Genomic DNA, 25,065 nt, shown 5'->3' with positions numbered 1-25,065 from the left:
TGGCGCTCGGCACACGGCTTGCAGCCAGCAAGCCAGGCCCAGAAGCACATTACCTCCCTTCGTGCCATGAGCGCGGCTGGAGGGGACCTTGGGCGGGGCCGGCCGCTCTGTGGGTAGCTCCCTCGGATGGCATGGGAGCGCGCGCCAACACTGTCCCCTCTTATGTGAGGAAGTGCAAGATGTGCACTGGAGCCTTCCCAAGACCTGGAAGAGGTCGAGCTATCACCAAAGCGTTGGGTTCGACCCACCCTTGGGCATGCTGCCTTTCCTGCACCCATGACAGGGGCTTCCTCTGGACGAAGCCAGCCTGGCACCCAGCTGCCGACTGCTGGCCGCTTGGAGGGCTCAGGGAGGCCCCTCTCAGCACCGCCTGGATCCCACCCTCTTCCCCCACCCTCTTCCCCCACCCTCCGCGTCCTCTGGGTATCAGCTGCTAACACTCTCCCTGCCCACGGGGTGTCGCCTCTGATCAGTCCTCTGTAGCCGGAACTATTGCAGTGCCCTCTGACTGGGCAGTGCTGCTTTCTCCTCCCCAGATCTGGCCCCAGCCACTCTGTCCAGTCCCACCCCACCTCTGCAACCAGGCGCTTTGGTCTTCCCGCGGTGGCACACACCCCCCGGGGACCCGCCTCAACACCCTCAAGGCCTCCCCCAGACGTTCGAGTCCCACAGATCTTGGGGTGCCCTTCCTGTGGCTTGCTAGGCTGTGTGCTCCCTGGGGGTGCTGGTGCCCTTCTAGAACCTACCCCTGCCCCCGACCATGCATCACCCCATTTCTGGGCCTCATCACTGTTGACAAGAGTCCGGATGCTGGGGAAGTCTGTCCAGACACCTGCCTGAGCAGCATCTCTCAGGGTGGCCACGCCCTCTGTCTCCTCAGGGGTGTCTGGGCACACGGCGATTACTGCAGGATCAACCCCAAGACGGGGGGGCATTCGTCATCCTCGGCCGCAGGTGAGGGGCAGTGGTGACCTTTCCCTTGGGCCCTGGTTCACCACACGGGAGTGACGCTGGCACCCTGCTTGGTGGCTGGAACCCCCACCTTCCGTTCTTGTCTCACCCCCCAAGGCACCCTTCCCTCCCCACTGTGGTGTGCGGGCTTCCCCCTCTGCCTTTGCACCCGGTGTCCCTGGCTGCAGACAATCTGTCTGCAGGGCACTGTGGTGGGCCCTCCCAGTGTCATGTAGGTGTCGGTGGGTGTCAGCTTGCCGAGGGCCAGGTCCTGGTGTGGGATGGACTCTGGGCCCCAGAGTGGTGGGTGGAAGTGGTGGTGGTTGGGGAGGTCTGTAGTTCAGGTTCAGCCAGCGTCCGTGAGCAGTAGCTTCTCCAGGATTGGGGCACTATGGACCTCAGGGTGCGTATGGCCAGCTCATGGCCTCTGGGAAGGAGGGCCTCTGAGTGGGTGGGCGGGGGCAGGAGGTGATTAGCTTTAAGTTTAGGGAGTGTGTGGGTCTGCTGGGCAGGGCAGGCTCTGTGGGAAGAAGCTTTTCGTGGCCGGTGTGCGGTAGCCATGTGGAAAGGTGGTGACGCCCGGCCCTGTGGCCCCTGGGCCCCGCCCTTTCGGGAGGGCTCTGTGTTCACAGTCTCATTTCTTCCAGTGATGGCACACTCAACCCCAACGGAGTATGATTTGGCAGCTCAGAAATCTATAACATTGGTATGCAGTTTTCCTTTCTCCCTGGGTTATTCTCCAGTTTCCAAGAAGGCAGGAGTATACTAGTGGGGAGCCCCAGGATGTGATTTCCAGAGATCCCCCCTTGTGGTATAACTCGGGCTTGCCAGCCTACAGGTATGAGGGTGGATGTTTGTGAACTTCCACCTTTCCAGACTTGCTTCCTACACTTGCTAGAGTTTGTGAACCTCAGCACAGGGTGGGGTCTTAAGGCACGATCCCTCTGCAGTGCCTCCTCAAGGTGAGCTCAGGCATGTTGGTTAGCAGAGAAGCCACAAGCCCAGAGAGGTTGTAGGACTGTGGAAGGTTGCACAGCGTTAGCAGTGTAGGCCTCATCCAGGCTCCCCAGGGGCAGCTCCTGGGGGCTTCTGCTGGCAGCCAGTGCTGAGATATCTTCTTCCTGCTTCTCTGCTTCCTCCGAAGTCCCCACCATAGGGACTCACTTCTTTTTTATTTTTCAGTTAATTTGCAATTAAGTCGACAATGGCCGCATAAGCACCTTGTGGAACAGTAAAACATCCCAGATAAAACTAAGGTGCTCCCTGAACGCCAGCCCCTGCGATTCGTTTCTCGGTGTTTAAGCGGCTCCTTTCGTATCCGCTTCCCCGAGGGGCTCTTCCTGGGGGTGCCTGGGGAGAGAGGGGGTGCCCTGCTCAGGCCCAGCCATGCCCCGCTCTTGCCGAGGCAAGCCCGACAGTGACAGCGCCCCTCTGTGCCCACAGTGGAAGCCTTTGAGGAGGTGATGGACAGCCTATGCTTGCCGCAGTACAGCCGCAACGGAGAGGAGCACGTGGTGCTCTTCCTGAAGATGGCTGCTGGGCACGCCTTTGGCTCAGCCCTGGTCACGCGCATCCGCGCGGCCATCTACCTTGGCCTGTCGGCGCGCCACGTCCCCAGCCTCATCCTGGAAACCAGAGGGATCCCGGTACGGCCCGCGCGGGCGCCCCTGCCAGCCCCCGGGAGCCTGGCGCGGCGGGTGTCCCCGGGCCTGAGCCCCTCGCCCGCGCGCCCTGAGCGCGGCCCCAGGTTGCCTGGCGACTCGGTCCCAACCCCCCAGTCCTCCCCCCACGCCCTGAGATTGCATTAAGGCAGCTCCTGCGAAATGCCCACCTTCAGGGGGCCGGCCCCCCCCACCGCCCTGCAGACCCCCGGCTTCTCTCACAAGGATGCTAGTGAGCAAATCAGGTTTAGCTTTTAAAGAGCTGCTGAGGCGTGGCTGCTAGCTTTAAATTCAGTCTGTGGAAATGGATTTGAACCTGTTTTAGAGGCGTATCTTCAGAAAGCCGCTCCCACCCCCTTAAACTTTGTTTAGATTTTAAGTGAGAGGAGGGGCTGGCCCTGTTGTATCACAGCTTTAACTTGGCAGTACTTACAAAACAAATGTCCTGTGCATGCCGGAAGTGTGAGCTATGTGCATGTGCACGTGTGTGTGTGCACACTCCTATGCCCCTGTGTGCACACACCAAGCAATCTAAAGAGAAAGGCATGCTATCGTTCATATTTAAAATTTTACTTATTTTTACTGGTGGTAAAATATACATAACAGGAAAAGAATTTTAATCATTTTAAGTGGACAATTCTTCCTCCATAAGTACATTGATGACACTGGGTACCTTTCCCCACTGTCCATTTCCAGACCATTTTCATCATCCCAAACGGAAACTTACCCTCATTTAATAATAGCTCCTTGCTCCCCTTTTCTTCCCACAGCCACTAGACTGCTTTCTCTAGCATTTTCTTATTCTAGTATTTTATATAAGATAAATCATATAGCATTTGTCCTTTTCTGTCTGGCGTATTTCACTCAACATCATGTCTTTAAGGTCTGTCCTTGAAGTGGCATGTACCAGCACTTCTTTTCTTTCTGTGGCCAAATGACTTTCCATTGTATGGAGAGGCCACATTTTGTGTATCTGTTTGTTCGTTGATGGACATTTGGGCTGTTTCTTCTTTCTGGCTATTGCAATTGATGCTGTGATGAACTTTGCTGCTCATGATGTCTGCCTGAGCTCTTGCATTCTGTTCTGTGGGGTATGTGCCTAGAAGTAGAATTGCCAGTCCAGGTGGTAAATTTATGTTTAATGTTCTGCAGAACCAGCAAACTGTTTCCCACAGCATCTGCACAGTTTACATTCCCACCAGCAACACACAAGATTTCTCCACATCTTTGTCACCACTTGTTATTTTCAGTTTTGGTTTTTTTGGTAATAATAGCTATCCTAGTGGGTGTCAAGTGTTACCTCACTTTGGTTTTAATTTGCATTTCTTTAGTGTCTAATGATGTTGTGCTGGTTTGAAAAGAAGTGTTCCCCCTAAGAAAAGCCATGTTTTAATATAAGTCCCATTTCATAAGGTAGAATAATCCCTATTCAATACTGTATATTTGAAACTGTAATGAGATCATCTCCCTGGTTGATGTGATTTAGTTAAGAATGGTTGTTATACTGGATTAGGGGATGACATGTCTCCACCCATTTGAGTGGGTCTTGATTAGTTTCTGAAGTCCTATAAAAGAGGAAACATTTTGGAGATTCAGAGAGACTCAGAGAGGGCAGAGAATGCTGCAGCACCATGAAGCAGAGAGTCCACCAGCCTGTGACCTTTGGAGATGAAGAAGGAAAATACCTCCCGGGGAGCTTCATGAAATAGGAAGCCAGGAGAGAAAGCTAGCAGATGATGCCATATTTGCCATGTGCCCTTCCAGCTGAGAGAGAAGCCCTGACTGTGTTTGCCATGAGCCATCTCACTTGAGAGAGAAACCCTGAACTTCATCGGCCTTCTTGAACCAAAGTATCTTCCCCTGGATGCCTTTGATTGGACATTACTATAGCCTTGTTGTAATTGGGACATTTTCTCGGCCTTAGAACTGTAAACTAGCAACTCATTAAATCACCCCTTTTAAAAGCCATTCCATTTCTGGTGTATTGCATTCCAGCAGCTAGCAAACTAGAACAGATGTTGAGCCTACTTTCATGTACTTATCAGCCATGTGAGTATCTTCTTTGAAGAACTGTTGTTCAAGTCATTGGCGCTTTTTTTATGAAATATTTTTATTGATAAATCTTCACACGTTCATTCCATTCATGGTGTGCAGTCAGTGCTTCACAATATCATCACATAGTTCTGTACTCATCACTGATCATTTTGTTTTTAAAGAGGAATTTAATAAGTTGCAAATTAACAGCTTTTAGGCTGAGGAAATGTCTCCAGTAAAGCAAGTCTATAGAAATGTCCAATCTAAGGCATCCAAGGAAAGAAACCTCAATTTAAGAAGGCTGATGAAGTTCAGGGTTTTTCTCTCAAGTGGAAAGATACCTGGCAAACATGGTCAGCCTTTCTCTCTCAGTTGGAAGGGCACATTGTGAATGTGGCATCATCTGCTAGCTTCCTCTCCAGCTCCCTGGGAGGCATTTTCCTTCTTCATCTCTGAAAGTCGCTGGCTGATGGACTCTCTGCATCATAGTTCTATGGCATTCTGCTCTCTCAGAATCTCATGGCTTTCTTTCATCATTCTCTAGCTTTTTCAGTGTTTCTTCTTTTAAAGGACTCAAAAACCAATCAAGACCCATCTGGAATAGGTCTCCACCTAATGAGGTTTAATACCCACACTGATTGAGTCACATCTCCATGGAGATAAGCTAATTAAAATTTCCAACACGTAGTGCTGGATAGGGATTAGAAGGAATGGCTGCCTTTACAAAATGGGATTAGGATTAAAACATGGCTTTTCTAGAGTACATACATCCTATCAAACTGGCATATTCCACCCTCTGGACCCTAAAAAACACATGTGTTTCTCATATACAAAATACATTAGTCCTATCATAATATCAGAAATCCTTAAACCATTTCAGTAGCAATACAAATGAAATACAAAGTTAGAAGCAGTACGAACTCCTGTCAAAGTTAGTTACAGGCATAGTCTGTTCTAAGGAAAAATTATTCTCTGGCTCTAGACCTGTAACGACAAGTTATTTGCTGCCAACATACAAAGGAGGAACAGTCATGGGATACATACACCCATTTCTATATGGGGGAAGGAACACAGGGGTCACCGGACCCATATGGTTTCAAAAACCCTCAGGGCGAAGTCCATTAGATTTCAAAGTCTGAGAGCCATTTACCTTCGGGGTTTTAGAGAGCAGTAGTACCACCTTTTCCAAGGGCCTATGCAGAGGCCTGCCTCTCTCCAAATGCAAATTTGGGGGACATTGGGGAAACCACCTTTTCCTCATCTCCACCCTCTCCATGCATCGGGACTGTACCTGGGCTCTCTACCATCTCCGGGGTACACGCTCAACCTTTCCCCATGGAGAGATTGCTTTACCCTCTCCAAGGCCTGAGGTGGAAGGCCCATTGCCGCGGTCCAGCCGCAGCAGAGGGAGCGGGCTTGAAGGTGTGGAGGGTCGTCGGCGCGAGAAGAACACCAAGAGACAGCTCAGAGTGCTCTGAGAAGAGTCGCTTAAATTTATTTTTGCTTAACTTATTTTATACCCTTATTCTTGGCAAAAAACAGGTATCACAGAATCATGGTTGTGTCATGGCTTACATTTTAGGTAAGGTTACAGGTTCAGGGAAGCAAAGCGAAAGTACACGTTCTGATTTTCGTAGGAACATTTACATAAGATTTCGATAGCAGCAAGATATTGGCTTAAGCCACAGACATTGTGTTTGCAGTTTTTCTGAGTTTAGACTTTCTGTTCCTATTATTCTACAGGTGAGGCTATATGTCAAGACCTATTTTAATCTGGTTAAAGGTTAGCTTGTTTTGATTAAAAGGTTACATTGTCTACTTAGATTTATTGTTTCATAGCAGTGGACCAGCACCGTGGGGGGGGAGACTGGGTGGTGATAGGTATCAGTTTTTCTAATTCTTTTATTTCCTCTTGAAGTTTTTGGACAGGTTCCCTGAACCAGGGGCAGCATGTTAAACTCCATCTTAACTGTGATTTCACTAACTGTTGTAAAGGATCTCGTTTCATTTTAGGCCCCAAAAAGACACCAAGGGGGGCTTGCTCTTCTAAGTTTTTCTATAAATGATAAAGAGTTAAATCTCACGTGCCTACCATTGACATTTACAATTCTATGGCCATCTTCACTGTAAACTCCTGTGTATGGTAATGGAGGGTCAGGGAATCTTTTCCCATTGACATTAGCAACTTTAGGGGGTTCCCACCATCTGTCTCCAATTTTATATTTCACATTAGGTGGTCCTTGCACGGTGGGAAGTAAATTTCTAGGATGGCTCAATGCAGGGTTTTTTAATTGTAATTGTTTACTTTCTATGGGGTACTTTTCTGTGACTTGTTCTAAAAGCACTTCTGCCTGCCGCATCTGCCGCATGACTTGCTTAATGGGGGTATCCCAACCTAATTTTTCCCAAACAATCATTAACAAAGTTTTGCAATTTGTACAATTTGTATCATTTTTTCCAGTTCTTAATACAAAATTTTTGCTTTCTGATTCGTTTTGATATAATGCTTGGAGCACAACCAGCAACAAGAAACACACAATTAGTGTTGTTAATCCCAGTATTTTTCTATTACACCATTTTATGCCTCGTCCTCTTTTGGGGCGTTGAAGGCCTTGCCACCACCCTTCCTTCCAGGGAACCATGTCAAACTGGGGAGGAAAAAGAGGACGTGGCAGCCCATCCTCTGCCTTTGGGGCAAACTCACCCTCTCCATGGGCTTGGGTGGGTCTGCTCTCCTGGCCCAAGGCTTCTTGACTTCAGATCCCAGCCTCCATGGTTTTGCCTCTGAAGTTATTTTCCTCCATTGTGTCTCTTCTCTGTCCTGCTCAGTCTCAACTGGCAGTGGGTCTCTTTATACAGATCCCACAACACTTTCTTTAGCTTTCTATATAGTAGCTTCGGATTATACCCATCAGACCCAAGGAGTTTCCACAGAGGCTTCCTGGATAACTCTGTGTCTGATCTTGGCTTTCTCTGAAATGCTGATTGGTTCCACACTTAGTTAAATCCTCATGTGAGGCACTGTTCTCTGTGGTCTCCCCTCCTGGAAGCCAAGAATTTTCCAGAGCATCAGTTTCTGGTTTCCTTGCATTCAAGAGTTCAGTTCTCAGTTTATCTCTTTCCTGTTGCATTTCATTATAAGGTGTGAGGAGAAGCCAGTTTGCACTTCCCACATTTAATTTGCAAATCTCTTCTGCTAAATATCCAAGTTCATGACTTTTTTTTTTACTTTTTTGATTAATTAACAGAAAAAAGTAGTTAACCCAACATTTAGAAATCATACCATTCTACACATGCAATCAGTAATTCTTAACATCATCACATACATGCATGATCATTTCCTAGTACATTTGCATCGGTTTAGAAGAAGTAGCAACACAACAGAAAAAGATATAGAATGGTAATATAGAGAAAAAAAATAAAAGTAATAATAATAGTAAAAAAAAACCTATAGCTCAGATACAGCTTCATTCAGTGTTTTAACATGATTACTTTACAATTAGGTAGCATTGTGCTGTCCATTTTTGAGTTTTTGTATCTAGTCCTGTTGCACAGTCTGTATCCCTTCAGCTCCAATTACCCATTATCTTACCCTGTTTCTAACTCCTGCTGGACTCTGTTACCAATGACATATTTCAAGTTTATTCTCGAATGTTGGTTCACATCAGTAGGACCATACAGTATTTGTCCTTTAGTTTTTGCTAGACTCACTCAGCATAATGTTCTCTAGGTCCATCCATGTTATTACATGCTTCATAAGTTTATCCTGTCTTAAAGCTGCATAATATTCCATCGTATGTATATACCACAGTTTGTTTAGCCACTCTTCTGTTGATGGACATTTTGGCTGTTTCCATCTCTTTGCAATTGTAAATAATGCTGCTATAAACATTGGTGTGCAAATGTCCAATTCTGTCTCTGCCCTTAAGTCCTTTGAGTAGTAATACCATTGCTGGGTCATATGGCAATTCTATATTCAGCTTTTTGAGGAACCGCCAAACTGCCTTCCACAGTGGTTGCACCCTTTGACATTCCCACCAACAGTGGATAAGTGTGCCTCTTTCTCCGCATCCTCTCCAGCACTTCTCATTTCCTGTTTTGTTGATAATGGCCATTCTGGTGGGTGTGAGATGATATCTCATTGTGGTTTTGATTTGCGTTTCTCTAATGTCCAGGGACATTGAGCATCTCTTCATGTGCCTTTTGGCCATTTGTAATTCCTCTTCTGATAGGTGTCTGTTCAAGTCTTTTTCCCATTTTGTAATTGGTTTGGCTGTCTTTTTGTTGTTGAGTTAAACAATCTCTTTATAAATTCTGGATACTAGACCTTTATCTGATATGTTGTTTCCAAATATTGCCTCCCATGGTGTAGGCTGTCTTTCTACTTTCTTGATGAAATTCTTTGATGCACAAAAGTGTTTAATTTTGAGGAGCTCCCGTTTATTTATTTCCTTCTTCAGTGCTCTTGCTTTAGGTTTAAGGTCCATAAAACCACCTCCAATTGTAAGATTCATAAGATATCTCCCTACATTTTCCTCTAACTCTTTTATGGTCTTAGACCTAATGTTTAGATCTTTGATCCATTTTAAGTTAACTTTTGTATAGGGTGTGAGATATGGGTCTTCTTTCATTCTTTTGCATATGGATATCCAGTTCTCTAGGCACCATTTATTGAAGAGACTGTTCTGTCCCAGGTGAGTTGGCTTGACTGCCTTATCAAAGATCAAATGTCCATAGATGAGAGGGTCTATATCTGAGCACTCTATTCGATTCCATTGGTCGATATATCTATCTTTATGCCAATACCATGCTGTTTTGACCACTGTGGCTTCATAATATGCCTTAAAGTCAGGCAGCGTGAGACCTCCAGCTTCGTTTTTTTCCCTCAAGATGTTTTTTGCAATTCAGGGCACCCTGCCCTTCCAGATAAATTTGCTGATTGATTTTTCTATTTCTGAAAATAAGTTGTTGGGATTTTGATTGGTATTGCATTGAATCTGTAAATCAATTTAGGTAGGATTGACATCTTAACTATATTTAGTCTTCCAATCCATGAACACGGTATGCCCTTCCATCTATTTAGGTCTGCTGTGATTTCTTTTAACAGATTTTGTAGTTTTCTTTATATAGGTTTTTTTGTCTCTTTAGTTAAATTTATTCCTAGGTATTTTATTCTTTTAGTTGCAATTGTAAATGGGATTCGTTTCTTGATTTCCTCCTCAGCTTGTTCATTACTAGTGTATAGAAATGCTACAGATTTTTGAATGTTGGTCTTGTAGCCTGCTACTTTGCTGTACTCATTTATTAGCTCTAGTAGTTTTGTTGTGGATTTTTCCTGGTTTTCGACGTATAGTATCATATCGTCTGCAAACAGTGATTGTTTTACTTCTTCCTTTCCAAATTTGATGCCTTGTATTTCTTTTTCTTGTCTAATTACTCTGGCTAGAACCTCCAACACAATGTTGAATAATAGTGGTGATAGTGGACATCCTTCTCTTGTTCCTGATCTTAGGGGGAAAGTTTTCAATTTTTCCCCATTGAGGATGATATTAGTTGTGGTTTTTCATATATTCCCTCTATCATTTTAAGGAAGTTCCCTTGTATTCCTATCTTTTGCAGTGTTTTCAACAGGAAAGTATGTTGAATCTTGTCAAAAGCCTTCTCTGCATCAATTGAGATGATCATGTGATTTTTCTGCTTTGATTTGTTGATATGGTGTATTACATTAATTGATTTTCTTATGTTGAACCATCCGTGCATACCTGGGATGAATCCTACTTGGTCATGATGTATAATTCTTTTAATGTGTTGTTGGATACGATTTGCTAGAATTTTATTGAGGATTTTTGCATCTATATTCATTAGAGAGATTGGTCTGTAGTTTTCTTTTTTGTAATATCTTTGCCTGGTTTTGGTATAAGGGTGATGTTGGTTTCGTAGAATGAATTAGGTAGTTTTCCCTCCGCTTTGATTTTTTTGAAGAGTTTGAGGAGAGTTGGTTCTAATTCTTTCTGGAATGTTTGGTAGGATTCACATGTGAAGCCATCTGGTCCTGAACTTTTCTTTTTAGGAAGCTTTTGAATGACTAATTCAATTTCTTTACTTGTGATTGGTTTGGTGAGGTCATCTATTTCTTCTTGAGACCAAAGTTGGTTCATGTCTTTCCAGGAACCCATCCATTTCATCTAAATTGTTGTATTTATTAGCATAAAGTTGTTCATAGTATCCTGTTATTAACTCCTTTATTTCTGTGAGGTCAGTAGTTATGTCTCCTCTTCCATTTCTGATCTTATTCATTTGCATCCTCTCTCTTCTTCTTTTTGTCAATCTTGATAAGGGCCCATCAATCTTATTGATTTTCTCATAGAACCAACTTCTGGTCTTATTGATTTTCTCTATTGTTTTCATGTTTTCAAGTTCATTTATTTCTGCTCTGATCTTTGTTATTTCTTTCCTTTTGCTTGCTTTGGGATTAGTTAGTTGTTCTTTCTCCAGTTCTTCCATGTGGACAGTTAATTCCTGCCTTTTTGCCTTTTCTTCTTTTCTGATATAGGCATTTAAGGCAATAAATTTCCCTCTTAGCACTTCCTTTGCTGCATCCCATAAGTTTTGATATGTTGTGTCTTCATTTTCATTTGCCTCTAGGTATTTACTAATTTCTCTTGCAATTTCTTCTTTGATCCACTTGTTTAAGAGTGTGTTGTTGAGCCTCCATGTATTTATGAATTTTCTGGCACTCCGCCTATTATTGATTTCCAACTTCATTCCTTTATGATCCGAGAAAGTGTTGTGTATGATTTCAATATTTTTAAATTTGTTAAGACTTGCTTTGTGACCCAGCATATGGTCTATCTTTGAGAATGATCCATGAGCACTTGAAAAAAAGGTGTATCCTGCTGTTGTGGGATGTAATGTCCTATAAATGTCTGTTAAGTCAAGTTCATTTATAGTAATATTCAGGTTCTCTATTTCTTTATTGATCCTCTGTGTAGATGTTCTGTCCATTGATGAGAGTGGTGAATTGAAGTCTCCAACTATTATGGTAGATGTGTCTATTTCCCTCTTCAGTGTTTGCAGTGTATTCCTCACGTATTTTGGGGCATTCTGGTTCGGTGCGTAAATATTTATGATTGTTATGTCTTCTTGCTTAATTGTTCCTTTTAATAGTATATAGTGTCCTTCTTTGTCTCTTTTAACTGTTTTACATTTGAAGTCTAACTTGTTGGATATTAGTATAGCCAGCCACTCCTGCTCTTTTCTGGTTGTTATTTGCATGAAATATCTTTTCCCAACCTTTCACTTTCAACCTATATTTATCTTTGGATCTAAGATGTGTTTCCTGTAGACAGCATATAGAAGGATCCTGTTTTTTAATCCATTCTGCCATTCTATGTCTTTTGATTGGGGAAGTCAGTCTAGTAACATTTAGTGTTATTACTTTTTGGATGATATTTTCCTCTAACATTTTGCCATTTGTATTATATATATCATATCTGACTTTCCTTCTTTCTACACTCTTCTCCATACCTCTCTCTTCTGTCTTTTCGTTTCTGACTCTAGTGCTCCCTTTAGTATTTCTTGCAGAGCTGGTCTCTTGGTCACAAATTCTCTCAGTGATTTTTTGTCTGGGAACATTTTAATTTCTCCCTCATTTTTGAAGGACAATTTTGCTGGATATAGGAGTCTTGGTTGGCAGTTTTTCTCTTTTAGTAATTTAAATATATCATCCCACTGTCTTCTAGCTTCCATGGTTTCTGCTGAGAAATCTACACATAGTCTTATTGGGTTTCCCTTGTATGTGATGGATTGTTTTTCTCTTGCTGCTTTCAAGATCCTCTCTTTCTCTTTGACCTCTGACATTCTAACTAGTAAGTGTCTTGGAGAATGCCTATTTGTGTCTAATCTCTTTGGGGTGTGCTGCACTTCTTGGATCTGTAATTTTAGGTCTTTCATAAGAGTTGGAAAATTTTCAGTGATAATTTCTTCCATTAGTTTTTCTCCTCCTTTTCCCTTCTCTTCTCCTTCTGGGACACCCACAACACGTATATTTGTGTGCTTCATATTTTCCTTGAGTTCCCTGATACCCTGTTCAAATTTTTCCATTCTTTTCCCAATAGTTTCTGTTTCTTTTTGGAATTCAGATGTTCCATCCTCCAAATCACTAATTCTATCTTCTGTCTCTTTAAATCTACCATTGTAGGTATACATTGTTTTTTGCATTTTTTCTACTTTGTCCTTCACTCCCATAAGTTCTGTGATTTGTTTTTTCAGATTTTCTGTTTCTTCTTTTTGTTCAGTCCATGTCTTCTTCATGTCCTCCCTCAATTTATTGATTTCATTTTTGAAGAGGTTTTCCATTTCTGTTCATATATTCAGCATTAGTTGTCTCAGCTCCTGTATCTCATTTGAACTATTGGTTTGTTCCTTTGACTGGGCCATATTTTCAATTTTCTGAGCATGATCCGTTATCTTCTGCTGGCATCTGGGCATTTAGTCAGATTTCCCTGGGTGTTGGACCCAACAGGTTGAAAGATTTTTCTGTGAAATCTCTGGGTTCTGTTTTTCTTATTCTGCCCAATAGGTGGCGCTCGTGGCACACGTTTGTCTGCGGGTCCCACCAGTGAAAGGTGCTGTGGGTCCTTTAACTTTGGAAAATCTCGCCGTGGGGGAGGTTTGCCTGCCGAAGTGACTTGGAAGAGTGCCAGCTGGCCCAGGGGTCCGAATGTGGGGAGGGTGCCGGCTGCCGCAGCCTGGGAGAGCGCCCTTCCGAATTTCCTTGTCAGCCCAGGGTGCCAAGTGTGGCGGGAGGGCACCAGCTGCCACGGCCTGGGAGAGTACACCGTTCCCAGCCAGACCGGGGAGTCACATGTTTGGAAGGGACCCCCCCGGTCACCGTTCTCCATGGCCTGGGGATTTCCGATCCAATTCTCTCAGTTGGTCCCGGGTGCCGCATGTGGTGGGGGCACCAGCCACCGTGGCTTGCAGGGACCACCTGCCCAATTCTGCCAGCTGGCCAGGGAAGGAGGAAGGGAGGGACTCCGGCCACTTGCTGCCCCACACAGGGAAGCCTGTGCCCCTCGGCGATCTCACCGGAGTGGTATTCTCCCAGCCAGTCAACCATTCCAGGATGGGGTACGCTGTCTTTTTTATCTCTGTCATGATTCCAGGAGATGTTCTGTATCATTTCTACTCCCCTAGTAGCTGTTCTGGAGGAGGAAAGGTGAGAATGGCAAGGTTTTCGAGGATGATGGCAGAAGAGCCATTGAAGGCAGAAGAGGGCACAGTGGTGGTTGGAGAGCCGCTGGCATAGGAGGAGAAAGGGAGGGATAAGGTGGTGGATGGAGCGCCGCCAGAGCAGAAGGGGAAAGAGAAGGGCAAGATGGTGGTGGGAGCACTGCCAGCGGAGAAAGAGGAAGAGGAGGGCTAGATGGTGGTGGGAGCACCGGCAGAGAAAGAGGAAGAGGAGGGCTAGTTGGCGGCAGGAGTGCCGGCGGAGAAACAGGTTCATGACTTTTAAATTAAAATCTGTCCTCCAGGCAAAGCTAGAGGACAATTTTGTCAATTTTGTCAGATTATCTGCTATTTTAAAACAAGAATCACCTTCCTTCCAGTTTGCAATAACATGTGCCTCATTTCTGTCTGAGGTCTTATCAGCAGTATTTTTAGAGTCCTCATTTCTACCAGCAGTCTATTCAAAGCATTCTAGGCCTTCTCTATCAAGCTCCTCACAACTCTTCCAAAATCTTCCCATTATCCATGTAAAAAGCCATTTGTTCCAATATGTTTGGCATTTCCAAACCACAGCAGCATCTCACACTCCAGAACCAACATCTGTTCTAGTTTGCCAGCTGCTGGAATGCGATATACCAGAAACTCAACAGCTCTTAAAAAGGGGAACTTAATAAGTTGCAAGTTAACAGCTTCTAGGCTGCGGAAATGTCCCCATTAAAGCAAGTCTATAGAAATGTCCAATCTAAAGCATCCAGGGAAAAATACCTTGATTCAAGAAGGCTGATGAAGTTCAGGGTTTCTTTCTCAAGTTGAAGTGCACATGGTGAACATGGTCAGGATTTCTCTCTCTGCTGGAAGGGCACATGGCAAACATGGTGTCATCTGCTATCTTCCTCTCCAGCTCCCTGGGCAGCATTTTCCTTCTTCATCTCCAAAAGTTACTGACTGGTAGACTCTCTGCTTCATGGTTCTTTGGCAGTCTGCTCTCTCAGAATCTCATGACTTTCTTTCTTGTCATTCTCTCTACCACTGGTCATTTTTAGAACATTTGCATCACTCCAGAAAAAGAAATAAAAAGAAAAAAAAGAAGTCATATATCTCATACCCCTTACCCTTCCCTCTCATTGACCACTACAATTTCCATCTACACAATTTATTTTACCCTTTGTCCCCCTATTATTTATTTATTCCTTATCCATACTTTTTACTCATTTGTACACACCCTGAATAAAAGGAACAACAGACACAAGGCTTTTACAATCACACAGTGACTTAAAAGTTGTATCTTTATACAGTTGTCTTTAAGATCAAGCTACTGGAGCACAGCTCAACAGTTTCAGGTACTTCCCTTCAACCACTCCAATACACCATAAACTAAAATGGAATATCTGTATAATGCATGAGAATAACCTCTTGAATCTATTTGAAATATCTCAGCCACTGACACTTCATTTTGTCTCATTTCTCTCTACCCCCTTTTGGTCAAGAAGTCTTTCTCAGTCCCTTGATGCTGGGTCCCAGCTCATCCCAGGAATTCTGTCCATGTTGCCAGGGAGATTTACACCCCTGGGAGTCATGGCCCCATAGGGGGAGGGCAGTGAGTTCACCTGTTGAGTTGACCTTGGCCAACTTTTTAAATGGGTGGTTTGTCTTTTTTTGTTGAGTTATAGGAGTTCCTTATGTATACTGGGTAGTCAATCCCTCTGTTTCCTTGCTGATCTTTTGTCTAGATATTTTGTCAGTTATTGAAAATGTATGTTGAAGTCTCCAACTATTATTATATAATTGGACTGTTTTTCCCTTCAGTTTTGTCTGTTTTTGCTTCATATCATTTGGAGCTCTGTTGTGAGGTACATATACATTTATACATTTTTCTCTTCTTGGTGGATTTAATCTTTTATCAATATATAACATCCTTCTTTGTCTTTTGTAATCTTTTTAACTTAAAATCTATTTTGTCTAACAGTGTAGCCACTCTGACTCTCTTTTGGTTGTGGTTTGCATGGAATATCTTTTCTACTCTTTTGCTTTCAACCTCTCTGTGTCTTTAAACCTAAAATGAGTCTCTTACTAACAGTATACAGATGGATCCAGTTTTTTTGTCCAGTCTGCCAATCTCTTTGTTTTAACTGGGGTGTTTAATCGATTGGCATTTAAGGCAATAACTGAGAGGAAGGGCTTACTTCTGCCATTTAGCTGTTCATTTTCTGTATGTCCCACGTGGTTTTTGTTCTCTTCAGTTGGGCATTTAGTAGCTGTTTTTGTAGTGTTCCATTTTGATTCCTTTTTTTTACTTTATAATTTTTAGTTATTTTATAAGTGTCATCTTTGTAATTACCATTAATGTCTTAAAGTAATAACATAGTTTGACTAGTATTCACCTAGTTCCAGTAGTATAAACTCTCTCCTCCTCCTATGTATCGCCATCCTTCCCCCTGTATATTGTTATTGTCGCAGATTTTATTATGCCTGTTAACGTAGATTTTAAATACCTTTTTTATATATTTGTTTTTTAAGTCTTATAGGGGAAAAAAGCAGTTTCACATCAAAGTACTTTTATTTCTTCTTTTTAAAAATATTTTTGAGAAACCTGTCCACATCCAGAGTACACAGTCTGACTGTTCCATGCGGAGTGTGCAGTCAGCGGCTCTTAGTGTCATCACACTTGTGTATTCATCACCATGAGCATTGTCAGAACATTTTTGTCACTCCAGAAAAAGAAATAAAGAGAAAACCCCATAACATCCCCTACCCTTTACCCTTCCTTCTCACTGACCACTAGTATTGCAGTCTACCCAAATTTCTTATCCCTTTCCCCCTATTATTTATTTATTTATTTGTCCTTATTTTTTTACTCATCTATCCATAGCTTGGATAAAGGGAGAGTCAGCCATAACATTTTCACTTTATTTCTTCTTGTGGCTTTGAGTTGTTGTCTAGTATCCTTTTATTTCATCCTGAAGGACTCCCTATGGCGTTTTCTTGTAGGGTAGGTTTTCTGGTAATGAACTCTTTCAGCTTTTGTTTATCTGTAAATCTCTTATTTTCTCCTTTCAGTTTTTAAAAACATTTTTATTGTGAAATCTAACATACATGCAGACTCCTTCATTCTTAAAGGATAATTTTGCCCACATATCGAATTCTTGGTTGATAGTGCTCTTCAAGGACTTTGAATGTGCCATCCTACTGTCTCGTGGCCTCCATGGTCTCTGGTGAGAAACACGCTGTTAATCTAACTGGGGATCCCTCATACACAACATGTCGTTCTTGCTGCTTTCAGAATCACAGAATCTGCCTGTGAATTTTTACAGTGTTGCTCTAAGGTACCTTGGTTTAGACCTCTCATAGTCTGTCCATGGCTGGGTTATTTTGAGATTCCTGGATGTATATATTTGTGTCTTTATCAGATTTGGGAACTTCTGGACCATTATTTCTTTGAATACTTTTTCTGCCCTTTTCTCTCTCTCTCTTATTGTCCTGGGACTCCAAAGATACATATGTTGGCACACTTGGTGTGTCCCACAGGGCCCTCAGATTCTGTTAATTGTTCTTCATTATTTTTCTTTCTGCTGTATAATTCCAGTTGTCTTGCATTCAAGTTTGCTGGTCCTTTCTTCTGCCTGTTCAAATCTGCAGTTGACTCCATCCAGTGAATTTTTCATTTCCGTTACTATTGTTTGCAGCTCTAAAATTTGTTTGTTTCTCTTCATAATTTGTAGTTCTTCATTTTGTTAGGATACAATTCTCCTAATTTCCTTTAGTTCTTTGCATATGGATACCTTTAGCTCACTGAACATATTTTATACAATTATTTAAAGTCTGACTAATAGTTCCTGTGTATGAGCTTCCTTGGGGGTGATTTCTGGCAAATTATTTTTCCCTGTGATTGGCTCCTACTCTCCTGTTGCTTTCTGTGTTGATAACTGAACATTCTGAATATTATCTTCTTATGACTGTGGAAATCTACTCCTGCTCCTCTGGGATTGCTAGGGTTTTTTGTTGCCACTTTTGCTAAGGGTTTGAGCCTTCAATTTGTGACTTTTCCAAATTGTTTTTACTTCAAAACAGGGAATGGAAAGAGAAAAGAGAGTGGAAAAAAGATGCTGCCCTTTTCAGACATCTGTGCTCTTACAAGGTAGCTGACAAAGAGCTGAGATCAGCAATCAGACCACACCCCTCTGTTTTGGGTGTCGGTCCGTACAGCCCACTGTGTCATAAGCAAGCTGCACTCATGGCTCCTTGCTCCGTGGTGGGGATGAGGGGTGGTGGCTGCCTGGAGGCTGAAATTCACTGACAGCTACCGTGGTTGATGGGCCTCCTCCCCCAGCTTTCCCCATGTTGTGCGGTGTTCTGACTCCAGAGTTTCAGGAGAGTTTATTCAGACAGCTGCTGTCAGTTCAGTGGTTATCTCGTGAAGGGGCCCTTTCCTGGAGCTTCCTGCTCTGCCATCTTCCCACAGTCTCCTGCAGTTTGCATGTGAAGCCCTTGGAGAATTTGCTCCCTAAGGAGAAGAGCAGAGAAAGCCCTACCTGGTCAGTGTGCAGAGCTGGTTATCAGTGTTGTCCAGGAGTGGTGCCAATATGAGGGCTGCAGCCTGGGAAGTAGGGGGGCCATGTGGTCCCCTCGACTCTGAAAGCCCCAGAACAGGGGAGGGCATTCTTTTGTGCATTAGAAAATGACTCTAACTTTCCCAGGGTGACTTCTTTCTGCATCTCCAAAGGCCTGGGCTGAGCTGTGAGTGCTGAAATGAGGAATGCCGAGCTGCTTAGGCTGTGCTACCTTGGGCTCTCTCATTTAAGCACCAGCCAATTAAGTCTGACGTCATTCATAGCAGCAGACACGCCTCCTCGCCGACTGCAGATGTAATTAGCAACAGATGAGGTTCACGTACCATTGGCTCATGTCTGCAGCAACAAAACTAGGTATGCTCACCTGGCCAAGTTGACAACTGAATCTAATTAACAACAATTACTTACAAGAAGAGCCTTATAACTTGAGAGCTTTCCAGCTTTATTTTGGGTTTGTGGCTCTCCATGGAGATGTTGACCCTCTCAGGGAGAGAAGATATACCTTGAATCAATGCCTTATGAAGATCTTGGGTTTTTCTTCAGTGAGTTCTGTCTGCATCTGGAACATTCCATGGAATTAGCTGTTTACTTTTTGTCCTCTTTGTTTTCTTTTTTGAGAATGAGCCTGTCTCCTTTGTGCCAAAATGATTATTCCCAAATTGTATCAGGAGATAGAGTGCAGTTTATTAGAAAGAGAGGAAAATAATCATGTTTCTTTCCATTCTCATCACGGTTCTTGTCGGCCTTGCTGGGGTACCCACCTCAGTTCCCCACTCATCCCCCAGAGAGCGCCTTCTGCTTTGGTGGTCTGTGAAGTCCCTTTGAGGGTTGCCTGAGATTTGAGGATTTGGGACCCCATGCTCACTGATAGGGGTGCAGGAGGGGCCTCGTGGAAACTGGACGCATGGCACACCAGGGAAGGTTGATGGCGTGCCAGCCTGTGTGGGTCAGGAGGGCTGCTGGCCGACCTGGCTTTCTGTGGGGCGCTGCGTGGTGGGCGCTGTACAGCTCGTGTCTGGGCTGTGGGCAGCATCCCCTCTGTTCCCTTGGCTGATTGACATTTGCCGCATTTGGTGAGAATCTCTGTGGTCCTGGAGACGTGTGGTCCTCCATTTGCGGGCCTCCATGTGTGGACTGTCCTGCCCTGCCCAGGACCCGCCACCTCTTGCTGGGGCGAGCCTTCGGGTGGCACCATAGTGTCCCCAGCCCCAGTTCCTGCCCCCTTGCGTGCGGCGGCTGCAGCCCCTGTTGGGAGAGGGCATTGCCTGCCTGTGCACGGGGTCCGCCGCTCCTGCTGCCCGCAGCATGCTCAGAGGCCTCTCCCACTCATCCCAGCTGCTTCTCCCTCAGAGTCCCCTCTCCTCACTGATGCCTTCCCTAACTTCTTGCTCAGAATAGCCTCCTTCCTCCTCTTCGGCCCCCTTGTGCTGCTTTTTCTTGCTTTTATCACTGCAGGTGTTGGGTTATTGCATCTCGTCTGTGATTTTCTGTCTAGATTTCAGGCCACTGGAGGTCACCCCTTCTCCCCAGAGCTCCGCACACTGCCTGGCAAACTGCAGCGGCTTGTAAGGCCCAGTGAATGAGCTGTGACGGGGTGAATGAGTGAATGAGCTGTGTTGGGGTGAATGAGTGAATGAGCTGTGATGGAGTGAATGACTGAATGAGCTCTGATGGCATGAATGAGTGAATGAGCTGTGTTGAGGTGAATGACTGAATGAGCTGTGTTGGGGTGAATGGGTGAATGAGCTGTGTTGGGGTGAATGAGTGAATGAGCTGTGATGGAGTGAATGACTGAATGAGCTCTGATGGAATAAATGAGTGAATGAGCTATAATGGAGTGAATGACTGAATGAGCTGTGATGGTGTAAATGAGTGAATGAGCTGTGATGGGGTGAATGAGCTGTGACGAGGTGAATGACTGAATGAGCTGTGGCGGTGTAAATGAGTGAATGAGCTGTGATGGAGTGAATGACTGAATGAGCTGTGACAGGGTGAATGACTGAATGAGCTGTGACGCTGGCCCTCCTGACACCCTGCTGATGTGGGACAGGCTCTTTTTTCTCCCATTTTACAGATGAGGAAACCCAAGAAGGTGGGGGTGCTGCCAGGTCGCTGGGACCATTTCCCCCTCTCTTTAACCCCACCTCCAGGGCTCTGGGTCGGTCCCAGCCAAGGGGCCAGGCTCTGAGCATTTAAGCATCCCAGGCTGGCAGGGCCCAGGGACCCAACCCCCGATGACTGTAGACCCTTGTTCCCATGTCACAGTTGAATTGAGACGACGGCAGTGCTCCTGACGGGGACACTGGGCCTTTTTCCTATCCAGGAAGCCTGGGCAGAAGCTGAGAGATGCCGTCTCACCAGAGGACATGGGAGCAGGATTCTGCTAAAACAATGCCTTGTTTATCTCATCTGCTGATAGAAGTTATAAGTCATTAGCTCCCCTTAGGCACACTTGAGGCTTCTGGATAAATCTCAGGAGCTCATTCTGCACCCGAGACGTTTGCATTTCTAGGCCAGGGAGAGGCTGACAACACTGAGTCAGGAAGATGCACAGCCCACTGGAAGCCACTATGTAGGTCCTTCTTTAGTGCACACATCAGCCCGATTTTTCCAGTGAATGAATTTCAATTATGTCTTAGGTGAAAAAAAAAGTTCCTGTGTGGCAAGACACCAGGGTGCTGGCAGCTCTATCTGGCTGTCGCTTTAGGAGTTTCCTGGTCCAGAAGTGCCCCAGTGCCATTGAAAACCCATTTGGTCAGAGATGGAGCAAACATACAGGTAACTCCAGAGTGGGCCTCCACGAGGGCAGCGGGTTTGACGGTGGGAAGGATTGCCACCATCTCACACAGTGTGTGGGAATATTCTGTGGGTGTTTGGTGGGGTCTCAGATGAGGCTTCCTTTCTAGTTACAGGTAGGTGGAGTCTAATTTTTCACTCTTGAAATAATAGCAATAGCTAATCTTCGTTTTAAGCAACTGCACCTTAGTAAAATTTATACCCCCTTTAAGCAGCAATTCCTCATTTCCCTTTCCCCCAGACCCTGGTAGCTTTTAATCTCCTTTCCATCTCTGTGAATTTGTCAGTTGTAGATATTTCATGTAGGTATACTGACACAGCATTTCTCCTTTTGTGTCTGGCATACTGGCTTATTCCACCCCAGATGGTGGCTTCGAGTTCATCCATGCAGTCGCATTAAGCAGCGCTGCATTTCTTCTTATCACTGAGGCATATTCCACATTTCTCCGTTTATCTGCTGGCAGAGCTGAGCTGGTGTTCACTGCAGGCCACGGTGTGCCAGGCCCGTGTGTGAGCTGTGTGCATGAGCCCTGGGGCCAGTGCAGCTGCCCCCTCTCAGAGAGGTGGGTAGTTTGCCCAGTCACCCAGGGATGGGGGCACACGTCACCCCAGAAGACTTCATGCGAAGCCGCCTTCCTTAGGATGCCTCTTAGGATTCAGGCATGAGTTGTGGATTTCCACTCAGGTCGGATATGCCTTGAAGACCGAAAAAGAGGCGCTTTTACCATTATTTTCCAATCCAGATGGGATCATGGGGGCAGGGTCCTGGGGGTGCTGCCGTGCACGCCAGCCAGCGGTGACACAGCCAGGTGGGTTCCGGCAGGGCCGCTGCTTGCACAGCCTTGGAAAGGCGCGTGTGCCCCCGCGGAGCTCCCTGCAGCTTTGAAATCGCCTGCCTCCCTGGACCGCCGGGCTGGGGGCACACGGGGACGTGCTCGGGCTGCTGTGAGCTGGGGGTTAAGGATTGGACTTTGAGATCGGTTTTCAGCAGAACAGATTCCCCCCAGTGGAGAGGGCACAGCTGTCCGCCCAGGGCATGTGGGTACATTTGCAGCATATCGTGCAGCCTGCGGGGGCGGGTGACGGAGCTGAGAGCCACTTACTCCCGGCCGCCCCTTGTGAGCTCCGTCCTCTTTGGATTTGGAGGTGCCTAGACATCAGAGCTCAGGGGGTTTTCCCTTGTCGGGTTTAAATGCTTTTCTTTCTTTCTTTCGTGTCTCCCGCCTCTTCCTTGCAGTACACACTCAACAGCAAGAAGATGGAAGTGGCTGTGAAGCAGATCACCGCGGGAAGAGCATAGAACACTGCAGCACCTTCTCCAACCCTGAGACCCTGAATTTGTTCCGGAACATCCCTGAGCTCCAGGACTTCTGAACCGGACTGGCTTGTGTGCCGTTTCACCACGTGCATCTGTACTGGAAATCCTGTGTGTTCAAGAAATTACTCAGACAACCATGGCTCCTTTGCATTGGGTTCCACAAAGGAAATTTGCACCCAGCGCTCTCTGGTGGGATGAGAAGCAGTTCTGGTTCCTGGTTGAGTCTGGTGGGTGACTGGTCTTGCACAGGCAGGTGTGGGCTCCTGACTGTCAGGCGACACAAGGCCATTTGAATCCCTTTTTTCTGGATTACAAAATGTTGGAGGAAGTGCTATAAGGAATGTAATAGAATAAATCTATATATGTGTATGTATGCCCCACACTCCCTTGTTTTGTGTGCAGCCGCGCTGGGCATCTTCTCTGAAGGAGGTGACTGTGGACGTCTGTGCACGGAGGTCACATGCAGCTGAGAGCTATGCCCTAGAGGAAGGTTTGGTCTGCCTGGTGGGGCCTTACCTGGGCCAGTCGCGGTCCCTGTGGCCACTGGACCATGGGCACCTCTCGGCTGAAGCCAGCAACCCAGTGCGGGGGGTCGACATGCTCACCTGGGGTCTCCACCACCCTGGGGCCTTCCTAGCTCAGAGTGGGCAGCTCTTCCCTGTTGCAGGAGCTGGCTGGGTCTTAGGCCCAGTGTCCAGGCTTGTTGCTGCTATCCCTGCAGGGCTGATGGGTGTTCGGGGGACAGCAGTGCTCCCAGCCCTGTGTTCCTGTGCCCTACTGTCTCCTGTGTGTGACTTTTGTCTTGGTCTCTGGGTGGCTGCTCCACCTCTCGCCTGGCATCTTGTGCCAGGCAGGAAGGGGGTGAGATAACACGAGGGTCGGCTGACAGCAAAAGCCCTCGTTGGCGGGAAAACCCAGCTTCTTGGATGCCCCGATGGGTTCATGTCTTCTTTTCTCTGGGGTAAGGAGGGTCTGGCACTGCTGTTTTCACGAGGCCAGATTGTTACCTTGTTTTGTTCGTCTCCGGTCACCATGGGGGCAGCCTAGTTCACAGTGGGCGGCTTCCATCAGCACAAACCAGATCATCCCACTGCCCGGGAGGTGGGTCTCTGCAGGCTGTGTTTCTGCTGCTGGTCCCAGGGCAGAATCCGTCCCCTTCTCCAGCCTTTGGGGGCTGCCTGTGCTCCTTGGCCTGTGGCCTCTTCCACCAGCATCACAGCCAGCCCCAGCTGTTGGGCCACCTCAGTCTGCATGACTGTGACCCTGGCCTTCCTGCCTTCTGCTCATTGGTGGCAACCCCGTGATGAAATCACATTTTCCCACATAGCCCCCCTCAAGATCGTTAACATAGTCAGGGATGCAAAGTTCCTTTCCCAGAAAGTCATGCGTTCTCAGGTTCTGGGGAGCAGGCTGTGGTCATCTCTGGGGACCGCCATCCTGCCTACCACACCTGCACATGCAGCCAGGTCCCGGAGGTGTAAGAGCAGCGGGGGCAGGCACCTGCAGCAGGAGCCCCAAGTGGGGGAGCTGCTGCCTGTCACCAGGATGGGTGCTTCCGATCCCCAAGCCCCCCGGGGGATGAGACTGCCACCACCCGCAAGACCCTGGCCCCCTGTGCAGTGCCAAAAGGCTCACTTCCTCTCGCCATGGGCCACACAGGGGGAGCCATTAAGGCTAATTACCGTGCCCTTTCCTTCCAGCAAGATGTCACTGCTGATTGAGCACACGTGTCCTTATTAATAAGCCACACTGGACAGCTTCATTAACGAGTGACAGATGGCTCACACACACGCTGTGCAGTGCTATCCTTGGCCATGCCCTGGCCAAGCGGGCATCTCCCCCCACCACCCGCCAGCCAGCTGCCCACTCATACCCAGGAAGGCCACAGGTGCGGCAGGACTCTGGGCCTCCTGCAGCCTTCAGGCCCCTCACACCTCCGTCGGTCCCACCAGGCATGTGTTGGGAGCTATGTTGTGTATATGTGACAGGTGGCTGCCAGGCGTCTGTGCTCCTGCTCAGCCCCGACCCCCTGGTCCTCCTGGGGGCCCTTTCCTCCCACCTCCAGGAGCTCCCTGGCAGCTGAGGGGTTCTTCTCATTCTCCCCACAGCTGGGCCCCCCTTCTGGCCTGGGCAGCCTCTGCTAAGAGGACCTGGAGTCCTGGGAGCCCAGGCTGCTTGGTGCAGGCACCTGTTCTCTGCTCTAGCCTCCATTCGGTTAACTCCCTGGGTTCCAGGCCCTCGAAGCCCAGGCCAGGTCTGCTCACTCCTCAGTGTTCAAGCATCTAGCAGAGCACTTAAGGAAAGCTGTCCCCAACCTCCTGCCCTACCCTGACACCATCTTAAGAAGACTGTCCTGAGGACAAGGCTCTCTTAGGGAACAGAACGCTTTTTGAGGACCAAGCCACGTTCCCTGGGCTCCAGCCTTCAGATGGAGCACCCCACATAGGTATATGAGGGCCAGGCCACTGCTGCACAGAGACCCCAAGCTCAGCAGCTCAGTGCAGCA

The 25,065-nt window shown here is 46.4% G+C and overlaps 1 pseudogene; it reads left to right on the top strand.

Annotated features, from left to right (window-relative positions):
* The first annotated feature begins 131 nt into the window (after positions 1-131).
* Positions 132-22,615, top strand: LOC143672477 (acetoacetyl-CoA synthetase-like; annotated as a pseudogene).
* The last annotated feature ends 2,450 nt before the right edge of the window (positions 22,616-25,065 follow it).

The sequence above is a fragment of the Tamandua tetradactyla genome, chromosome Y (genome assembly GCF_023851605.1).
Source record: "Tamandua tetradactyla isolate mTamTet1 chromosome Y, mTamTet1.pri, whole genome shotgun sequence".
In the NCBI taxonomy this organism is placed as follows: Eukaryota; Metazoa; Chordata; class Mammalia; order Pilosa; family Myrmecophagidae; genus Tamandua; species Tamandua tetradactyla.
The sequence above is the reverse complement of the archived record's forward strand: the minus strand, read 5'-3'. Positions and strand labels throughout refer to the sequence as shown.